Raw genomic sequence first — 21,036 nt, 5'->3', positions numbered from 1 at the left:
CTGTCTGTTCCTTGGTAGAAATGAATGAACTTATCGTCAGACTGGCTAGAATGCTTATCTACACAGGAAGACCTTGGCTCTGTCATAAATTATATTAAATTGGTGTGGGACGATGTGGGAAGGCTTGAGATACTGCCTTTGTACCAGGGTGGGAGAAGAGACGAGACAGTTCGAAAACTAATGACGTCATTTTCAGTTTATAACCTGTGGTAAACTGTATCGTGTTCAGTACTCTCCAGAATAAACGCTACAGATTGATTTTGAGACTGGTCTCTGTCCATTTTATGCAAATAAGAGTCTTACAAATTCTTAGGAGTGGACAGAGTGTTTAATTTAATTGGGTATTATAACATGTAGGAATTTCTTAAAACATGTAGGTTTCTTCCTAGGTTTTGGCCTTTCTAGGGAGTTTTTCCTAGCCACCGTGCTTCTACACCTGCATTGCTTGCTGTTTTGGGGTTTTAGGCTGGGTTTCTGTACAGCACTTTGAGATATCAGCTGATGTACGAAGGGCTATATAAATAAATTTGATTTGAATTTAATTCCCTTAACAATTGGTCCTTCGAACCGGGATCTAAAATACCCGTCTCTGTCATCTGAAGGTCGTACGCCGAAAATCGTGCACGAGTGGGTCTGGTCCCGTTATTTAAGACCTGGCCTCTGAATTGAGGTTAAAGACCAGGCCGGTGTACACCCCAGACCGACAGGGACGGTGACTAGATCCAACGAACATTGCTTTTCCCAGTCGGCGACAAGGCCAGTAGCCTATATTCTCGATTCTGGGGGGAATGATTTAAGTTATCTTTGATTTGATGTTCTACATTTTTTAGAATTTATCAATAATGGGAGCTTTACTATTCCCACAGGGTTTTGTATAACCGATATACACTGGGTTTTGTATGACCGATATACACTGGTCAGGTTCGCAAAAACCTGCGGTAACGTGCACTACCGTAAATAAACTAAACTTAATCACGAGAGGCATGTTCGCTCGAGATTAAGAGGGGATATTAAATACAGTGGGGCAAAAAAGTATTTAGTCAGCCACCAATTGTGCAAGTTCTACCACTTAAAAAGATGAGAGGCCTGTAATTTTCATCATAGGTACACTTCAACTATGACAGACAAAATTATTTTTTTTCTCCAGAAAATCACATTGTAGCATTTTTTATGAATTTATTTGCAAATTATGGTGGAAAATAAGTATTTGGTCAATAACAAAAGTTTATCTCAATACTTTGTTATACACCCTTTGTTGGCAATGACAGAGGTCAAACGTTTTCTGTAAGTCTTCACAAGGTTTTCACACACTGTTGCTGGTATTTTAGCCCATTCCTCCAAGCAGATCTCCTCTAGAGCAGTGATGTTTTGGCTCTGTTGCTGGGCAACTCCCTCCAAAGATTTTCTATGGGGTTGAGATCTGGAGACTGGCTAGGCCACTCCAGGACCTTGAAATGCTTCTTACGAAGCCACTCCTTCGTTGCCCGGGCGGTGTGTTTGGGATCATTGTCATGCTGAAAGACCCAGCCACATTTAATCTTCAATGCCCTGTTTTCACTCAAAATCTCATGATACATGGCCCCATTCATTCTTTCCTTTACACGGATCAGTCGTCTTGGTCCCTTTGCTGAAAAACCCCAAAGCATGATGTTTCTACCCTCATGCTTCACAGTAGGTATGGTGTTCTTTGGATGCAACTCAGCATTATTTGTCCTCCAAACATGACACGTTGAGTTTTTACCAAAAAGTTTTATTTTGGTTTCATCTGACCATATGACATTCTCCCAATCTTCTTCTGGATCATCCAAATGCTCTCTAGCAAACTTCAGACGGGCCTGGACATGTACTGGCTTAAGCAGGGGGACACGTCTGGCACTGCCGGATTTGAGTCCCTGGCGGCGTAGTGTGTTACTAATGGTAGGCTTTGTTACTTTGGTCCCAGCTCTCTGCAGGTCATTCACTAGGTCCCCCCGTGTGGTTCTGGGATTTTTGCTCACCATTCTTGTGATCCTTTTGACCCCACGGGGTGAGATCTTGCGTGGAGCCCCAGATCGAGGGAGATTATCAGTGGTCTTGTATGTCTTCCATTTCCTAATAATTGCTCCCACAGTTGATTTCTTCAAACCAAGCTGCTTACCTATTGCAGATTCAGTCTTCCCAGCCTGGTGCAGGTCTACAATTTTGTTTCTGGTGTCCTTTGACAGCTCTTTGGTCTTGGCCATAGTGGAGTTTGGAGTGTGACTGTTTGAGGTTGTGGACAGGTATCTTTTATACTGATAACAGTATAAAAGTAGGTGCTGGGGGATAGGACTGTGAGGACGGTGATCTTGTACAAATAGGATATTAACTAGGCGTGGGAAGACAGGAAGGGAATTCTATGCGTACAAGATAACTTGAATGGTCAATTAAGCTCTGGGAGTATTGACCATCGTTGCGATTCAACAAATAGTACTGAAATAAAGTCCAAATGAGGAGGAGAGGGAAGCCAAATCTATAGTCAAGAGGTTCCAGGAGAGAGGGAAACCTAAAATAGTGGCATGAGATAAAGATATTAGTGTACTTTAAAAGCCCTCCGACACAACCTAATAAAAGATGTTAAGGGATTTACGACCCCTGGACTTATCATTGTATAGGTAAAACCTAATATCTGATTCAACAGTCACACACATAGTCAGGCAGTAGAACAGCCATAGTGACTAGGTAATGGTGAAAAGCACATACATAGGTCATAGAAATATATACACATAGATAGTGAGTACAAACATTGCTACTAGGAGCGGCAAGGATTTATTAAACATTGGTAGTAAATCCTCAAAGGAGGCCCCGAAATTAACGGGAGATGAGAAATATATGCAGGAAGAAGATAAGAGGAACACCTATTTTAGCCAGACATGGAGGAGTAAGTACGAATTTGATGAACGTTTAAATAAAGAAAAACTGGAATCAATGATTAAACAAATAAATAGGGTTAGTGGAGACAAGACAGATAAACAATGGGCAGAGCGGCTAAATACAGCTAGGATGTGGTTACCCGAGGCGAGGAAGAGAGCTGAGAACAAAGGGAAATGAAGGGAGGCGCCCAAAGCCTGACTCAGACAAAAAACGATGATGAACCCTGAATAGAAACTGATACTGCTGAAATAGTCAGGAAGGGTTTAAATTAGGATTATTTTCTGGGAATTCTCGGTGCCGGAGTTGGCGACTACAGACAATTATAATAATATAGTTATTGTCGGGGAAACTCAATCATTTCCATAGCGTTGGTGGATTAGCGGTAAAGTTACGCGGGACACTGAGGTTCGTATCTCAGCTTTGACACCGATAGACTAAAATTGATTTTAGATTGTAATTCAGCTATTTGTATGTTTTGCCTGGAAAAATACGGGCGCTAGTGTTTGTATAAGATATGAATTGTACGTTTTTAATATGTTGTTTAGGTTGAATTGATAGAAGAATTAATTCAAAATAATGGCGAGACAATTTCGATGTAATACGTTATGTTGCCCAAAATGATCTGCTGGAATAATGTATTGAGACGGGAGTCGTATTTAAATAAATGTATCATAGAAGAGAAAGTTACCTAACCCTGATAAATTTTAAGGAACAACGGAGAGATACGATAAAGTTTTTGAGCCATCATGATGTTATATTTTTTTATGAATCGACTGACATTTAGCAAAGAACATGGTACGTTTAAATTTTGGAGTATAGAAAGTTGGGAAGTTTGGTTGGTTTTACTTTTTCGATAGAATTTAAAGCAGAACTCAATCTGAATAGGGGATATATATTTGACAAGAGGCAGGCTGACTTGCAGCGTCATTACGTTCCTCAAATTATGACAGAGAAAATGGGTTGTGGCATTTAGAGGGAAAATGCGTGCATTATAGCTTTGAGTCACTTTTCAAAAGTGGCTAAAAGTTCCAAATACATTTTTAAAAAGGAGCTGAATATCGTAAGGATAGTCTGAAAAGATGCTACAGCTAGCAACAGAATTGCTAGGCGTTCCATTGGGCTATATTTGGCTATAACATAGGGAGGTAAGAATAGTTGAATCGTAAAAAGTTGTGGTTGTTTCCCGGATATTGATTTTTGGTTAGGTAATGCCAGTGAATTCGAACAAGAAGTTAACGTATTCTAAACATGATCTGTTTTCATTACGGGGAACAATGAAAGGTCTACAATAGGGTATGGCTGGCTGGGAGTGTTTTCATTTAAAGGGACAGTGCACGTTTATCACAGTTGTTTGAGTGTAATGGCAGGGTATAAAGTATTTTGGGGCGACAATTTGGAGAAAGACTGAATGAGTTACATGAAACATCAAGGAAATTTAAAACGAATGATTTGAGGGGATTATCATAATTATTTAGGTTTTGTTTTTGTAGTAAATGTTTAGGTTAAGGAGATTTCCCTGTTCCCAGAGACAAGATATCTTAAAGGGGTACACTCACATATGGAATATTATGAGTTTTATTTTCTGAGTTTTAATTAGACAAGTGAATATTTTTTTTTTTAAGATAAAGGGTTCTTTAATATGTCTAATATGGTATGGAACACGAATGTAAAGGGGTGGTGTAACCTTTGACCAGTTTTCATGGCTCTCCCAGTTGGTCTGATCAGCCACAGGGGGAAGCCATTTGAATAATGAATTTGTAGTCATGGGTGATACTGGGTTTTAAAGTAAATGTATAATAATGGATGGAGTTTATAGTACTGCAACAAGAACATAAATCATATTAATCATCGATAATAAATGGGGGAAGATGGTCCTTTGAGGTTTGGACAGAACACCGTTATTAAGCCAATAGGGCAGAAAAACACATGATAGAAAAGGCGATTTTATAAGTATTAAAATTATTTATGAAAAGAAATAAGTTGCAGTTCTTAGGGATGGTAAATTACGGTAGATAAGGTATCTCAAACTAGGCAACATATATTAAATTATTGATGTGACTGATTTTTAAGTTTAACTCATGTAATTTTTAGATAAAATACAGTGGATTCCCGAAGGAGAGATTTCATTAACACAGGAAAGAGATAGGATATGGTTAGCATTTGTTTTGGCTTGAATTAATATTAGAATATTTTTATTTAAATAGTATTAAAGTTTGACAGGGATATATGACATCTGTGGTGATTCAGGATTAGGGATAGGATCAAGAACCTTAATTAACCTGTATAAGGATTTTAGAAATTGACACCATAGACATGTTTTCCCCCCCAAAAATCCATGAGTTTAGATAAAGTCAAACAGTGAGACATTTAGTTAAAATTTGGAAGCAACATATAGTTGTTACAGAGCAGAGAGGAAATGAACACAGATACCTTTTAAAAGTAGATAAGACACTTGACAGAGAATTGGTACAGGATAAATATGAATGGACGCCAAAGGGAGAATTGGACATACATGATAATGTCAGAACATAAGGATAATTTACTAATCTTACCTAAGTCATTATTTAGAGTAGATAAGGTTGTTACCTGGGCAGAGCCAGGTATCAAAAGGGGGATGGGTAAGTTGTGGTCTAGGATAGGACACTTAGTGGCCTATTGGATAATAAACAAATAATAATTAAAACATTTAGCTAATAAGTAGGCATATAAGTTAAAGATATAATCAGATAGAACATATGAGAAATTGTTTGTTAACCAAACCTGTATGTCCGAGATGTATGCACTACAGGTGAACTACAGGATAAGGTGATTCACTCAACCCAGTCACCGAGGAGAATAGACGGGAAGCAGCACAGTGGGTGGGGCCATACCAAGTACTCCTGGTGACTGCCTTCGCGGTGAGGATAGCCGAAAGAGCTCCCGGGGTGCATATCACACATTGTAGGAGGGTAGGACACACTGACACTGTCGAACAATCACAGAAGTAGGAGAGGAACCACAACCTTTAGGGTACGGGGGTCAAACTCCTACTGAAGATTCCCTTATACCTGACTTTTCCCCAGCTGTGAGCGTTCATAGAAGTGAAAGTGTGTCTTGGCCTCTTGCTGATGATATGTTTTCCGGGAAAAGGGTGGGGCTTCATCGGAGTGCTGTTTGGTCTGAGCTGTCTTATCGTAGGTACCATATTCCTGATACAGCACGTCCCACCTGAGTATGCGGAGAGTGGTAATTTGACCCATGGTTTAGACAATGAGGATTTTGTTCCAAACAAGGATAAGAGATCCCTAAATCTGGGTAGACAGGAAGTTAGAGTAGAGGTTGGTAAGGATGTCTCAATGGAGTTTTATGTAGACCAAAAGGGGTCTCTAACTACATGGCAGTCTAGGACTCTGAGCCATTATGGTATATATTGGTGCAGGTCCCCATGTTGGTTGTGGACACAGGTCATAGCTCAGAGGGCTATATGTTGGCCAAACGGGAGAAAATAAGTACTCCATCTGGGTATTTTGACGAGAGAGTATATATTGATAACATTGGGGTTCTACAGGGATTACCAGACGAGTTCAAAGCAAGAAATCAGATCGTAGCAGGATTAGAGTATTTTCTAGTGGTCCACACTCAAATAAGAATGAGAACTGGATCAATTTATTTAGGATAATCCACAGCGCTTCGTCAATTATACCAGAGATGTAATGAATGACTTGGCAGAATATAATTAATCTTGGATATGTTTGTTGGCTGGAAAGGGTGAGAGTGGGTGGAGATGGTTTGTTCCTCGATGGCACAGCTCCGAACGAATCAGTGACCAAAGCCTCAGCTGGTTTGACCACCCTGGCTCACGAGTTGGCAGAAAACTCTGGGGTGGATACTTCTTTGACTAATTGGTTTGATAGTATGTTTGGAAAATGGAAAAATGTTATGATCACTGTGTTAAGGGCTACCTTCACCTGTGTGACTGTTTTAGTTTTGTGGCTATTGTCTAATTCCCTGTGTATGAGGTCTCATTTCCAGGACTCTGGAGAAATCAATGAGAAAACAGATGGTGCGGTACAGACTGATTCCAAGATCTGACCAGTGGAAGGATGAATACATGCCTCAAACCTAAATAGATGAATGAATCCAGATTTTTCATATGCGAGGATCTTATGTTTTTGATAAGAGCATTTTGATATTTAGAGATGTTAGGTTGTATCTTGTTTCGATGAAGATTGTAACGAAAATCCTGATGAGAAGAGTTATGATTCTGATGTTGGCCTAAAACAGTCAGTGTGAATGCAAGAATTGGTTTAAGTTAGGTGGTATTTTGATAACAAGAAATATTTCTAATAAAAATGGATGTATGCTTTTTAATATAACTAGATGTGTGATTGGATGTATAATATTTAATCATAGGGTGGATAGGTTAAGGGATTTTTTTTATCAATAATGACTAATTATGTATTAATTTCAATCAGGACTGAATAATCAGAATACTATTATGTTACTGTATAGATGTATGAATTTTCTTTTAATCCTAGTACTGAATATAATGTGTGTAAATATAATTAAGAATTATAACAATGACTGTCTGTTCCTTGGTAGAAATGAATGAACTTATCGTCAGACTGGCTAGAATGCTTATCTACACAGGAAGACCTTGGCTCTGTCATAAATTATATTAAATTGGTGTGGGACGATGTGGGAAGGCTTGAGATACTGCCTTTGTACCAGGGTGGGAGAAGAGACGAGACAGTTCGAAAACTAATGACGTCATTTTCAGTTTATAACCTGTGGTAAACTGTATCGTGTTCAGTACTCTCGAGAATAAACGCTACAGATTGATTTTGAGACTGGTCTCTTTCCATTTTATGCAAATAAGAGTCTTACAAATTCTTAGGAGTGGACAGAGTGTTTAATTTAATTGGTTATTATAACATGTAGGAATTTAATTCCCTTAACATTTTCTAATATCAACCATAGTTTCTGCACTTAAGGCAGACTTGCCATTAGAACAAGATGGAATAGGACAACTGTAACGCTCGTTAAACGTGGGCTAAAATGAACCTTACCTGGCTGTCGTCAGGCATTATGTGTAGCCCGTTAATTAAGGCTCTGCTCCTCTGATACTGCAGCTGTTCTGATAGGCTACTGTAGCTTTTCTGTAACTGTTAAACTCGTCGTATCCGTTGAAAACCGGTCAGTGAACCGATGTCAATATGGACATTAACCTTCACATAAAGATATACATGACGTCAGATATGCCTAGACGTATTGTTGACTTGATCAGAATACATATCATAGTGTCACAGTACGTGCTGTTGACAGCCTACCCCGAAATCAAACAGGAACATGGATTTTGTGAAATCTGTTGTGAATGTATAGGGATGTTTTTACAATTGCATAACTGCCTTCATTTTACTGGACCCCATGAAGAGTAGCTGCTGCAGCTAAAGGGGATCCACAATAAATACAAACCCAATGCAACATGATAACACATGCATCAACTTGTTTTGACATATCACATGGGATATGACAGTTCCTGATTCTAAGATACTGTAAACCAACATACCTTGAGGAGATAAAACATCTGTTGATCTATTTCACAAGTTTCTTGTGGTTTCTAAGCATTCTACATGTGTTGGAGAAGGGGGGTGGGATCTCTCCAGAGCATCTAATTACATCAATCATGTTTGCCATGCATGTGATATGAGATAATGTTATGCACCACGTAAATATACATACAATGAACAATGTGGATATATATTACTCCATTTCATACAATCAATCATCAATCAATCAGTACAATTTATTTATAAAGCCCTTTTTACATCAGCAGATGTCACTAAATGCTTATTCCGACACCCAGCTTAAAACCTCAAATAGCATGCAATGCAGATTTAGAAGCACGGTGGCTAGGAAAAACAGGAACCTAGGAAGAAACCAAGAGAGGAACCAGGCTCTGAGGGGTGGCTAGTCCTCTTCTGGCTGTGCCGGTGGAGATTAAGCGTACATGGCCAATAAGGCCAGATCATTCTTCAAGCATTGTAGTTCAAACATTCTTCAGAGATGACCAGCAGGGTCAACAAAATAATGTGGTTATAGAGGGTGCAACAGGTCAGCACCTCCAGAGTAATTGTCAGTTGGCTTTTCATAGCCGAACCTTCAGAGGTCGAGACAGCAGGTGTGGTAGAGAGAGATAGCGAAGATCGAAACAGCAGGTTCATGACAAGGTATCACGTCCGGAGAACACACATGCCTCTTCATGTGATACATGATGTTTGGCTGTGCTGTGCTAAGTGTTATCTTATGGGTTTTGTGATTGTTCTGTGTGAAGCCATATTATGCATTGCATCATGGAATGTGATGTGAAATCCCTGGGCCTATGGCTGTTGAAGCTACTCCACTGCACTGCTGCTCCACTGCGCTGCCCTTCTCCCCCAATTGCTCAGTTTGGCCTGGCGGCCAGCTCTAGGAAGAGTCTTGGTGGTTCCAAACTTCTTCCGTTTAAGAATGATGGAGGCCACTGTGTCCTTGGGGACCTTCGATATTGCAGAAACATTTTGGTACCCTTCACCAGATCTGTGTCTTGACACAATCATGTCTCTGAGCTCTATGGACAATTCCTTCGATCTCATGGATTGGTTTTTGCTCTGACATACACTGTCAACTGTTGGACCTTATATTTTCAACATATAGAAAACATCTAGCTAATTCTCCTCTATGTGTTTTCCCCTTGCTGCTAATAAGCTCTTACCAATCGAACTAAATGAATAGACATCTGGTTATCTGACAGTCTATGCAGCAACTATTGTATTAGAGTCAAGCTGTGGTTATTTTATTTATTTTCCTAGACAAGTCAGTTCAGAACAAATTCTTATTTACAATGACAGCTTAGGAACAGTGGGTTAACTACCTTGTTCAGGAGCAGAACGTCATATTTTTACATGGTTAGCTCAGGGATCTGACCTAGCAACCTTTCAGTTACTGGCCCAACGCTCTAACCACAAGGCTACCTGCTGCCCCAAGTCCTGCCAACTCAAAAACTGCACAATAAATGTGTAACCAAGGGGGAACTAGTGCACTTCTCTGAGAAAAGCTGCTTCAGTTTTACCAATCTTCCAAAACACTTGAAATTCTTGTAAAATCATTGGCATTTATTTGATCAAATAGACTTTGAAAGGGTAGACATGCAGAAATTCCTCTTGTCAAAAGTATTGCTGTTACAAAAGTAGTTCTTCATGCAGCGTAAGAGGTTACAGGTTCTTCTTGGTGAAGCGCCTGAATGGCTTCATCATTGCTGAAAAGACCCTGACAATCAAGGATTGTTTTTTGACAGGCTGAGATATGGAGCTAGAAACGAGCGCGAGAGAGAGAGAGCGAGAGAGCGAGAGACAGTATAGTAACATTGAAAAATAACAGTGCTATGAGTTTGGTAGGCATACCTATGTTAATAACACACACCTAAACCAAACTACAAGTTATAGCAAAGCTCTAAAACATCCTTACCTATGCAATGTCCATCAGTAGAGGGAATCTCAGTCTGTTCCTGGACTGAATGGCAGTCCTTTTTGTTTCCTCTCTTGGAACGCGAACAGAAGAAAGGTAAAGAAAATGGTACAGAGAATAAATAAATGGAACACTTCTGAATCCAAGGCAACAATTTAGTGATTAATAAAACATATTTACCTCATGTATTTGTCTTATCATATCAATAACATCAATAACATCAGCACCTAACTGGAACCAAAAACAAATGCTAACTCCCTGCTATACCTTGAAGTTGATCCTGAGTTTGGTCATTGAAAAGCAAAGGAAGCTCCTTCTTGCTTTCTGCTCAGCCCCCCTCTCTGTCTGATGGGTTTGTTGCAGCAGAAGCTGGTCTTGACGCCTCCTTGCATCCCTGTACCAGCTGCTGGGTCAAGGACTTTACCAGGACTCTATCAAATGCAGGGTCCTGGGAGGAAATAGCTGCTTGCAGGGTGTTATAAGAGCCAAACTCCTCCATGAGGTTTTTATGTACACCTCTGAACACCCTTTGGATGTTCAGGTTCTGGGAATATGCCTTTGTCCTGGAGAATCTGGATGCAGCACAGAACTCAGACAGGACTTGTCTGATGAGTTGCTGAGATGTTTCTGTCAGATCTGCTGCCTGTGGGGAGGGTCCATCTAGGGCTGAGGGTCTGATCTCCAATAGCAACCTTATCACCAGTATGGTGACAAAACAGATGCCATCATCTTTGCTGGAGTCCATCAAGTACTGCAGTGGGAATGCAGTGGCACTGCTGATGTCCGGGGTGATTAAGAGCTCCCTCAGATGGCCAGAGCTGCTGGGGATACACTCCTCCTTCTCTTCAATGTCAATCCCATCTCCCTTTGGTACCAAAGAGGTTCCCTTGCTGGTGAAAGACGGAGTGGGGGATCGAAAAGAGGCTTTAGCACTCGGTGGTCGACTGCGGTCAGTCATTGGACTGTTACGATGCAGGGGTTCATCTGTGTGTGCCATCATCTTTGTCTTTAGGTCACTTGAAGAAATCTCTGTCATTTTAGAGACCCTGGTGTCGATGCAGGAGCTCCTGACGATGGGGCAGGTCAGATCAAAAGGCACTTCATCAGGGATGGGAGTGCCAGGGAGGTCACACTCTGACCTAGGACTCTTTGAAGAGCTGGACAAGGAACTACGACCATTTAAACAAGTGGACAAAGATGAACAGGTTCTAGGGATGTCTTGGCAGACTTGTTAACTGTCATCCTCACTTTTCTCAACCTCCTTCAGCATAGTTCCTACCATATCATTGATCTGAAGGAGCTCCCTGGAATCCTTCATTCGCCCTAAGTTTGAGATTTCACTCTGGATAGCAACCAGGATTTCCCCAAGGGTCTCTTTGGAAGAAGCATTTTCTGTCCTTTCGGATCCGGGTGGCTTCAGCCCTGTGAAGAAATCCTTAAGTGTGTTCTTCATACTGACGCAGATGGTCTTAGCTGTTGACCAAAGCTTCTCCTCTGATATTTTAACACTCAATTCAGTATCATCCAGTTGGGAGCCCCCGTGGGAGCACTGCGAACCTCTCCCACTTCTTTCCAGTAGCACAGTGTCAGTGGACTCATTTTTCTGGAAAATAGTCGCCATTCCTTTGACAAAGGTTTCCACTAATCCAGAGGCTGTATTCTCAGAGGACATGGAGGACATGGATTCTGAAAGGACATGGATCTCTGATGGTGAGCTAGATGATAAGCCAGCCTGCAGACTTTTCTGAATACCAGTATGGCTGATCTGTGTGATAAAGGAATGACTGGATCTCATCAGCACTTTACTCACTGCCTCTTCTGCCTGAGTCTGGAAGTCATTGCTAGAGAGCTTCTTAATGCTCTGAATCAGACTAGTAGAGGACTCTGTGATTCTGACACTCTTCTGAGCTCAGTTGAGAATATTGAGTACTCACCTTTAGTGATTTGATTGCACTGGACAGGTAAAAGCACATCTCTCTGCGGGCCTCCACTATATTGCTTTCACCTATATAGATACTATCTTCTCAGATCAGTGCTGATGAATTTGAACACAACCTGCACCCAACATGAAGTAATCTAATCTAATCTATAAAGTATAACCACTTGCAGAATAATTTCAAATCAAAGACGTTCTAGGGGGCTTGAACTATTTCAGCACTGTGGAGCTGTCTGCTGCATAGAGCTGACACGTTTCTTGGCATCAGGGGACCGTGCCATGGTGCTGAAATGGAGCAGGGCTCAGTTCTATGGATATCTATATGCGGATTTTCCTGCTAGCCTATGTATAACGATACTATAATTACATTATTTTCATCCATCCGTCAACACAAATGGCATGTCAACGTTCCCCAAATAATAATGCAATGAAGCCAAGCCGTCCAGAGGACGAAGCACCACTGTATCATCTAAAACCTTCAGAGAGATCCCTTAACTGTAGTATAAATTCTCCACGGCTGTTATGGTAGCTAGGTTAATTTAGCGAGACATGGACAAATCCAACACATAGCGTTTCTACTGAGTCCTGCTTAGAGGTGACTGACCTTCATGTTGCTAGTTGTGATGATGCTTTTAAAACAAGAATAGTTATTTGTAATTGCTCTGGGAGCTAATTATTGCAGAGCCCAGCTACACATCCTGCTCGCTGGGCTCATTATGGACAGCCAATGAGCAGTTCAGGTGAAAAAGTCAGCCAGATCTGATCCCTATAACATACATGATACTAAGATCCTGTAGCAACCTGCAGGCCTGCACAATCCTCCATGGCACGAATGCTACACGCGCAATATGTTATGCTAACATCCCACAACAATTCCCCAATTGGAATTACTTGCCTAAACTTCCAATCATAATTATTTTCTAATATCAACCATCGTTTCTGCACTTAAGGCAGACTTGCCATTAGAACAAGATGGAATTAGGACAACTGTAAAGCTCGTAGGCTAAAATGAACCTTACCGAGCTGTCGTCAGCCATTTTGTGTAGCCCGTTGCGCCTCTGATACTGCAGCTATTCTGTAACTGAACCTCTTGGATCTACCCATCCCGGATCCGGGAGAATTGTCATCAACTGATGATGTTGTAATTAGCATAACGCAACGGACATTAATATTACTAGAAAATATTCATATTCATGAAATCACAAGTGAAATATATTGAAACACAGCTCACCCTGCCATCTCAGATTTTGAAATTATGCTTTACAGCCAAAGCAAGACAAGCATTTGTGTAAGTTTATCGATAGCCTAACACAGCATTATGCCTAGCTAGCAGCAAGCAACATGGTCACGAAAATCAGAAAAGCAATCAAATTAAATAGTTTACCTTTGATGAACTTCAGATGTTTTCACTCACGAGACTCCCAGTTAGATAGCAAATGTTCCTTTTTTCCAAAAATAAAATTTTTGTAGCCGAAATAACTCCTTAGTTCTTCACGTTTGGCTGAGAATTCGACCGGAAATTGCGGTCACGACAACACCGAAAAATATTCCAAATTAGCTACATAATATCGGCAGAAACATAAAAAACTTTGTTTATAATCAATCCTCAAGGTGTTTTTCAAATATATATTGATAATATATCAACCGGGACAGGTGGCTTCTTAGTAGGAAAGAGAGAAACAATGGCCGCATTTGTCTTTTACGCACAAAACACTGAGAGCCTCCAGCTGACCACTGACGCAATGTTGACGTTCAGGCTCATTTTTCAAAATAAAAGCCTGAGACTATGTATTGTGACACTAGACACATTAGGGAAGCCATAGAAAAAGGAATCTGTTCTACAGTTTTGGAAACTTTAGAGTGTTTATCCTAAGCTGTCAATTATATGCATATTCTAGCATCTTGTCCTGACAAAATAGCCCGTTTACTTTGGGAACGTTATTTTTCCAAAAATGAAAATAGTGTCCCCTAGATTCAACAGGTTTTAAACTCGTCTAATCGTATCCGTTGAAAACCCGTCAGTGAACCATCCTCAAACACAATGAACTGATGTCAATATGGACATTAACCTTCACATAAAGATATCAAATACATTACCTCAGATATGCCTAGCTGTATTGTTGACTTGATCAGAATACATATCATAGTGTCACAGTACGTGCTGTTGACAGCCTACCCCGAAATCAAACAGGAACATGGATTTTGTGAAATCTGTTGGGAATGTATAGGAATGTTTTTACAATTGTATAACTGCCTTCATTTTACTGGACCCCATGAAGAGTAGCTGCTGCAGCTAAAGGGGATCCACAATAAATACAAATACAAACCCAATGCAACATGATAACACATGCATCAACTTGTTTTGACATATCACATGGGATATGACAGTTCCTGATTCTGAGATACTGTAAATCAACAGACCTTGAGGAGATAAAACATCTGTTGATCTATTTCACAGGTGTAACGGATTTCCTCCTCTTCGTCTGAAGTGTTGCAAGGATCGGACCAAAACGCAGCGTGGTAAGTGTCCATGTTTTAATAGAATAAACTGAACATGACACAACACAAAATAACAACGTGAATATAAACAAAACAGTCCTGTGTGGCACAAACACTGACACAGGGACCAACCACCCACAACGACAAAACAGGCTACCTAAATATGGTTCCCAATCAGAGACAATGACTAACACCTGCCTCTGATTGAGAACCTAATCAGGCCAAACACAGAAACAGACAAACTAGACACACAACTTAGACTGCCCACTCAGATCACACCCTGACCAAACAAAACATATAAACATACAAAGCAAACTAGGGTCAGGGCGTGAGCATCTAATTACATCAATCATGTCTTGCCATGCATGTGATATGAGATAATGTTATGCACCACGTAAATATACATTGCAGGAACCTAGGAAGTAACCTAGAGAGGAACCAGGCTCTGAGGGGTGGCAGGTCCTCTTCTGGCTGTGCCGGTGGAGATTATAGGCGTACCTGGCCATTAAGGCCAGATCGTTCTTCAAGTACTGTAGTTCAAACATTCTTCATAGATGACCAGCAGTCAAGAAATTAATGTGGTTATAGAGGGTGCAACAGGTCAGCACCTCCGGAGTAATTATCAGTTGGCTTTTCATAGCCGAACATTCAGAGGTCGAGACAGCAGGTGTGGTAGAGAGAGAGAGAGAGAGAGAGAGAGAGAGAGAGAGAGAGAGAGAGAAAGAGAGGTGGGGGAGAGAGAGAGCGAAGATCGAAACAGCAGGTCCATGACAAGGTATCATGTCTGGAGAACACACATGCCTCTTCATGTGATACATGATGTTTGGCTGTGCTGTGCTAAGTGTTATCTTATGGGTTTGGTGATTGTTCTGTGTGAAGCCGTATTCTGCATTGCATCATGGAATGTGATGTGAAATCCCTGGGCCTATGGCTGTTGAAGCTACTCCACTGCACTTCCCTTCTCCCCCGATTGCTCAGTTTGGCCTGGCGGCCAGCTCTAGGAAGAGTCTTGGTGGTTCCAAACTTCTTCCATTTAAGAATGATGGAGGCCACTGTGCCTTGGGGACCTTCAATATTGCAGAAATGTTTTGGTACCCTTCACCAGATCTGTGTCTTGACACAATCATGTCTCTGAGCTCTATGGACAATTCCTTCGACCTCATGGCTTGGTTTTTGCTCTGACATACACTGTCAACTGTTGGACCTTATATTTTCAACATATAGAAAACATCTAGCTGCAGATAGCTAATTCTCCTCTATGTGTTTTCCCCTTGCTGCTAATAAGCTCTTTCCAATCGAACTAAATGAATAGACATCTGGTTATCTGACAGTCTATGCAGCAACTATTGTATTAGAGTCAAGCTGTGGTTATTTTATTTATTTTCCTAGACAAGTCAGTTCAGAACAAATTCTTATTTACAATGACAGCTTAGGAACAGTGGGTTAACTACCTTGTTCAGGAGCAGAACGTCATATTTTTACATGGTTAGCTCAGGGATCTGACCTAGCAACCTTTCAGTTACTGGCCCAACGCTCTAACCACAAGACTACCTGCTGCCCCAAGTCCTGCCAACTCAAAAACTGCACAATAAATGTGTAACCAATAGGGAACTAGTGCATTTCTCTGAGAAAAGCTGCTTCAGTTTTACCAATCTTCCAAAACACTTGAAATTCTTGTAAAATAATTTGCATTTATTTGATCAAATAGACTTTGAAAGGGTAGACATGCAGAAATTCATCTTGTCAAATGTCTTGCTGTGACAAAAGTAGTTCTTCATGCAGCGTAAGAGGTTACAGGTTCTTCTTGGTGAAGCGCCTGAATGGCTTCATATTTGCTGAAAAGACCCTGACAATCAAGGATCGTTTTTTGACAGGCTGAGATATGGAGGGAGAAACCTCTCCAACTGGAGCTAGAAACACAAGAGAAATGGATGGGGTGAGAGAGAGAGAGAGAGAGAGAGAGATGCAGTATAGTAACGTTGAAAAATAACAGTGCAGTGAGTTTGGTAGGCATACCTATGTTTCTAACACACACCTAAACAAAACTACAAGCTTTAGCAGAGCTCTAAAATCCTTACCTATGCAATGTCCATCAGTAGAGGGAATCTCAGTCTGTTCCTGGACTGAATGGCAGTCCTTTTTGTTTCCTCTCTTGGAATGCTAACAGAAGAAAGGTAAAGAAAATGGTATAGAGAATAAATAAATAAATGGAACACTTCTGAATCCAAGGCAACAATTTAGTGATTAATAAAACATATTTACCTCATGTATTTGTCTTATCATAACCACATCAATAACATAGGCACATAACTGGAACAAAAAACAATTGCCAACTCCCTGCTATACCTTGAAGTTGATCCTGAGTTTGGTCATTGAAAAGCAAAGGAAGCTCCTTCTTGCTTTCTGCTCAGCCCCCCTCTCTGTCTCAGCCTGGTCTGATGGGTTTGTTGCAGCAGAAGCTGGTCTTGACGCCTCCTTGCATCCCTGTACCAGCTGCTGGGTCAAGGACTTTACCAGGACTCTGTCAAATGCAGGGTCCTGGGAGGAAATAGCTGCTTGCAGGGTGTTATAAGAGCCAAACTCCTCCATGATGTTTTTATGTACACCTCTGAACACCCTTTGGATGTTCAGGTTCTGGGAATATGCCTTTGTCCTGGAGAATCTGGATGCAGCACAGAACTCAGACAGGACTTGTCTGATGAGTTGCTGAGATGTTTCTGTCAGATCTGCTGCCTGTTGGGAGGGTTCATCTAGGGCTGAGGGTCTGATCTCCGATAGCAACCTTATCACCAGTATGGTGACCAAACAGATAACATCATCTTTGCTGGAGTCCATCAAGTACTGCAGTGGGAATGCAGTGGCACTGCTGATGTCCGGGGTGATTAAGAGCTCCCTCAGATGGCCAGAGCTGCTGGGGATACACTCTTCCTTCTCTTCAATGTCAATCCCATCTCCCTTTGGTACCAAAGAGGTTCCCTTGCTGGTGAAAGAAGGAGTGGAGGATCGTTCATCTGTGTGTGCCATCATCTTTGTCTTTAGGTCACTTGAAGAAATATCTGGCATTTTAGAGACCCTGGTGTCGATGAAGGAGCTCCTGACGATGGGGCAGGTCAGATCGAAAGGCACTTCGTCAGGGATGGGAGTGCCAGGGAGGTTGATCTCTAACTCACACTCTGACCTAGGACTCTTTGAAGAGCTGGACAAGGAACTACAACCATTTAAAGAAGTGGACAAAGATGAACAGGTTCTAGGGATGTCTTGGCAGACTTGTTCACTGTCATCCTCACTTTTCTCAACCTTCAGCATAGTTCCTACCATATCATTGATCTGAAGGAGCTCCCTGGAATCCTTCATTCGCCCTAAGTTTGAGATTTCACTCTGGATAGCAACCAGGATTTCCCCAAGGGTCTCTTTGGAAGAAGCATTTTCTGTCCTTTCGGATCCGGGTGGCTTCAGCCCTGTGAAGAAATCCTTAAGTGTGTTCTTCATACTGACGCAGATGGTCTTAGCTGTTGACCAAAGCTTCTCCTCTGATATTTTAACACTCAATTCAGTATCATCCAGTTGGGAGCCCCCGTGAGAGCACTGCGAACCTCTCCCACTTCTTTCCAGTAGCACAGTGTCAGTGGACTCATTTTTCTGGAAAATAGTCGCCATTCCTTTAACAAAGGTTTCCACTAATCCAGAGGCTGTATTCTCAGAGGACATGGAGGACATGGATTCTGAAAGGACATGGATCTCTGATGGTGAGCTAGATGATAAGCCAGCCTGCAGACTTTTCTGAAGACCAGTATGGCTGATCTGTGTGATAAAGGAATGACTGGTTCTCATCAGCACTTTACTCACTGCCTCTTCTGCCTGAGTCTGGAAGTCATTGCTAGAGAGCTTCTTAATGCTCTGAATCAGACTAGTAGAGGACTCTGTGATTCTGACACTCTCTTCTGAGCTCAGTTGAGAATATTGAGTACTCACGCTCAAGTCTTCATTGGGTGAGGGTGACTGGGAAATAGTATAGTCATCGAGCTTTGATAGGACACCATCAACAAACCAACAAGCCTCTAGGGACTCATCAGATGAACTGACAACGGCCAAGGATTTACTCTCCACTTTTGATAACTCTGACTTGTAGATGGAAAAAACACTGCTAAGAACTTCTTGAGTACTGGTATCCAGATTGGAGAGACAGAGAGCTGGTATTGGTTGGCTCTCACTGGGAACTCTACTAAGTTCGGTGCTGGGTAACTGGACCTCAACAGTTGAAACAGTTGCCTTTTCCAGGGTGTCTGAAGACTCCTGAAGAGAAGCATCCTTAGCCACACCTTCTTCTCGAGCGGATAGAGTTAAAAGGTCCCTCAGCTTTGCTCGTATACGGCCGTAGAGTGTGCGGGCTAGAGAGAAGGTTATCATCTGTGAAGATCCTGTTTTGTGGTCCTTTACAGGAACTGGCCAATCAACTGCTTCACATGTGCCTTCAAATGATGCTATCGTCTCCATGCCTCCCACAAATGCCTTAACAATCACTGTGGCAGTGGAGGTTACAGGTGTCAGGGCTGTGCAGCTGGTATTCAGGGGAGCTTCAGTAAGGCTAGGTGCAGCACTAGAAGGCCTAGAGGAAGGAGCCATGCCAGAAGAGCTGCTGACTTTCCTTGTAAGGATGGTGCTCACCGCCTTCAGGGCTTTAGACTGAAAGTCGGGGCTAGAGAGGGTCTGAAGCTTTCTGGCCACCACACTGGTAGAGGATCCAGTCTCTTTGAGAAAGTGAGTGGTCCCTTCTTTCCCAGATGGACACTCAACATCAAGGTCACATTGAAGATTGGTCAGAAATTTAGACCCCAAGATTGTCATCTTCTTGGCCAGATCCAATAGGATGTTGAAGTCCTGTGCCATTTTGTCCATTGTGCCGACAATGGCATCCAGCACATCATCGGTCACAGGGTCCATGAGGGGCTCGATAAACCCTACCCACTCTGGCTCAGACGCTTGGCTCTGTAGCTCAGCCAGGATCTGCACCGAGGCTACCCGAATGACCTCCTTGCCTGCTGCTATGTCCTGACTGTCCATAGGGGGGCAACTCTCCGAGCTGGCCTGAATGGCCACTGAGAGGCCAGAGTTAAGCTGGTGTACTACCTCTCCCACGATAGCACAGCTCAACTCAGAAGAGCTGGAGGAGATGGGGTTGGAGTGACCCTCAACCAGGGATATCAGGAGGCTCTCTTCCGTTACCCCAAAAAGAGCCTTCAGAGGCTCCTCCATGAGGGGAGCCTCTCTAGTTGCAGGCAAGCTCTGCAATGAGGTCTGGGACCTTGAAGATAAACACACAATCACCACTTATGCCATGCAAATGTGACCAACTATCTATCTAATCTGGGTCATTAGTGAGCCTGATAACCAAATTAGAGCAATGATGGATACTTCTCATACCACCGTAGTTCTAGAAGCCTAAAGCCAACTGACACGATTTTTTGCCTGATTTTTATGTTTGTACGACATCAGAATATGATTAATTCTGAAAGGCTGATCTATTTATTCATAGATGACTTTATGGCTTACCCAGTTAAAAATGATTTCAGGTGGTTTCTAAGCATTCTACATGTGTTGGGGAAGGAGGGTGGGATCTCTCCAGAGCATCTAATTACATCAATCATGTCTTGCCATGCATGTGATATGAGATAATGTTATGCACCACGTAAATATACATTGCAGGAACCTAGGAAGTAACCTAGAGAGGAACCAGGCTCTGAGGGGTGGCTAGTCCTCTTCTGGCTGTGCCGGTGGAGATTATAAGCGTACATGGCCATTAAGGCCAAATCGTTCTTCAAGTACTGTAGTTCAAACATTCTTCATAGATGACCAGCAGAGTCAACAAAATAATGTGGTTATAGAGGGTGCAACAGGTCAGCACCTCCAGAATAATTATCAGTTGGCTTTTCATAGCCGAACATTCAGAGGTCGAGACAGCAGGTGTGGTAGAGAGAGAGAGAGAGAGAGAGAGAGAGAGAGAGAGAGAGAGAGAGAAAGAGAGAGAGAGAGAGAAAGAGAGGTGGGGGAGAGAGAGAGAGAGAAGATCGAAACAGCAGGTCCATGACAAGGTATCATGTCTGGAGAACACACATGCCTCTTCATGTGATACATGATGTTTGGCTGTGCTGTGCTAAGTGTTATCTTATGGGTTTGGTGATTGTTCTGTGTGAAGCCGTATTCTGCATTGCATCATGGAATGTGAT

At 41.9% G+C, this 21,036-nt stretch overlaps 1 protein-coding gene across 1 annotated transcript in view; it reads left to right on the top strand.

The window, feature by feature from the left end:
* Positions 1-21,036, top strand: part of LOC110525124 (citron rho-interacting kinase) — a 99,464-nt gene that overhangs the window by 9,652 nt on the left and 68,776 nt on the right. The window contains exon 2 of the mRNA XM_036979640.2: positions 14,772-14,833. The gene's annotated coding sequence lies outside the window, so the exon portion shown is untranslated. The remainder of the gene's footprint in view (positions 1-14,771; positions 14,834-21,036) is intronic.

The sequence above is a fragment of the Oncorhynchus mykiss genome, chromosome 6 (assembly GCF_057628025.1).
Source record: "Oncorhynchus mykiss isolate SJ-2025 chromosome 6, ASM5762802v1, whole genome shotgun sequence".
Classification (NCBI taxonomy): Eukaryota; Metazoa; Chordata; class Actinopteri; order Salmoniformes; family Salmonidae; genus Oncorhynchus; species Oncorhynchus mykiss.
This window is presented reverse-complemented; position numbering and strand designations above follow the sequence as displayed.